The sequence below is a fragment of the Amphibalanus amphitrite genome, unplaced genomic scaffold, assembly GCF_019059575.1.
Source record: "Amphibalanus amphitrite isolate SeventyFive unplaced genomic scaffold, NRLGWU_Aamphi_draft 000822F_arrow, whole genome shotgun sequence".
NCBI classification, from domain to species: Eukaryota; Metazoa; Arthropoda; class Thecostraca; order Balanomorpha; family Balanidae; genus Amphibalanus; species Amphibalanus amphitrite.
In genome coordinates, this window is record NW_024882316.1 from 297387 (window position 1) to 299773 (window position 2387).

Genomic DNA, 2387 nt, shown 5'->3' on the forward strand with positions numbered 1-2387 from the left:
GCTGCTGCTCACTTCGCCATCAAAAGCCAAGTGGAATTAGCAGCGGTGATTTGTTTAGTCTCGGTCACGTGACGATGGGTCCGGATGACAGCCTCGGTCACGTGATTGTTCAGCTCGGGTCAAAATACGGTACAGCGCTCGAAATTCACAGTGCTAGTCACGTGATGAGAAGTTCTAATCGCAACGGCATTGTCTTGTCTCTAGCCTGACGGGTCACGTGTGCGTTCTCCAATCCCCGCCATCCTCAAACGTCGTCCTGTCAAAGCGAATCCAAGCTCACCCTCAGCGGCGACCACACCACACCATTGCCTCATGATGGCCTCCCTCCCCCTCCCCACACACCCCATGTCCACCCGCCTCACGTGTGAAAGGTGCCGCGTCACGCGCCTCGTTCGGCAGTCGGCGTCACGTCCGGTCACGTGACGTGACGCCTCCCTGAGCCACAGCATCACACACGCACACAAACGTGCTCAGACGGACCGAGGATGCCATAAACGCTCGTAGGAGTTTAGGCTCATCTCCCAGAGGCTAGAAAGGTTCAGTGGAGGGCTGTAACAACTAACCAGTGCAGCGGCCAGACAAATATTACTATGCTAATGTTGAGACTACATGTGGACATACCTTCGCCACTCGCCAGAAGCAGAGTGGCTCATGAGTATGCTAGATGTAATCGTACTTTTATGTCTCTGTATCATGGAACTTGCCCCTGTCGTAAAATTGTAAGAGAGGGAGAGATATTGTTTTCGAGAATTACACTAGCTTTAGGCAAACAGCGGCCGCTATGTCGAAACGAGAAGACCCGACTGCGTGTCTGCACGCACTCTGAATGAATCGCACACTTGACCTGTTCATTAGCTCGTATAGAACAGTCGAGAGGCTAGGAGTATGCACCAGGGTATATTGAGTGAAATGCACCACGTCGCCGTCCATAATCAAACACTTCATTAGGGCGAATCAGGTCTCACCGTCTCTCTTCCCTCGTTTCCGACATAAATGAACGTAACTGAAGGTAGACTGCTTACTGTCCCATAACAATGAGAAGCCCAATGATTTATCCTAAAACACCGATCAAATCAATCCTGCAATCCTAGGAATATGCTCAGGGGAGGCCGTGAGACGAAAACTACAGATGATTATCGTAAGAGACCGCAAAAGATGCGCGACTTAATTACAGGAGGGACCGTGACGGAAACGTCGCCGGGAAGAATATAACCAACAATCGGACAGTCTACCTTCGCCAGACTGCAGCTCTTTTGTGGAAGGATGTGGAAAGATGTCCACTCAAGTCTACGAGTTATTGCCTAGGACGGGAATGCTGCGGTAGCGCCTGGCACAGGACGGGGTACGGTAGACTGCGCTCCGTGGTATTGTGAGCGGCCCAGTCCGTCAGACAGTCCGGTCGGACGGACGTTACTATACGATACGCTTCACGGTGGCTAGTTCGGTGGTTTGAATCGCGCAACATACGAACGATGTTCCCAGAGCTCAATATGCGTTTCTTATTTCGCATGCGTACTTAAGTGAGTGTGTACATTTATACGCGTGCACTGGAATGTACGTCAAGAAGTGTGCGAGTGTGCATTTGTGCCGTTACACATTTGGTTTGCGTGAGAGAATTTATAGATACGGTTCCAGCAGACAGAAGACATGCCACTTCCAAGCAGTACTTCGCAATGGCAACGTGTAACGCAACATGAGTCAGTTGGAACGACACTTTGAAGATGAACGATCAAGGAACAAAGATGGATTGACGGAATCTGCAGCAAGAAGTGACAGCAAGAAAAGAAACGAAAAATGTCATCAGCACCGGTATGACACCTTCATCTAAAAAACGTCACAAAAGCAGCGCGGTGCTGACGTTTTCACACCTCGGTCCGAATGTTCCCCTGTTCTTTGGACAACAAACCCGATCCCTGGCTCTCCGTCACAGCGAGGGACCCATCAAAGCGTAAGTTACGACACGGCCAGGGCGTAATTGCCTTTGCGACACTGTCCGGGCTTTGTGTGAGAATGCCTGACCGGGGGCGGGTAAACAGGGGGGAACAGGTCAAGGTCACGGTCCGAGCGAGGCAGGAAATGACGCCACTATTTGTCGGACAACTGTAGCAGCACGCTGAGAGGAAACTGTAGCACGTGTGTGAGATGAAGGGAGGGAGGGAGGGACGGAGGGACGGAGGGACGGACGGACGGACGGACTGACAGGCAGACAGACAGACAGGCAGAGAAAAAAGAGAGGAGAGAGAGAGAGAGAGAGAGAGAGAGAGAGAGAGAGAGAGAGAGAGAGGGGGGAGAGAGCACACTTCTCACGATATCGGGAGTGAGAGACGAACGATTGGCCTTCTTAGATAACGTCTTGCTGCGCGATATCGTCGAAAAAAAACTTGTAA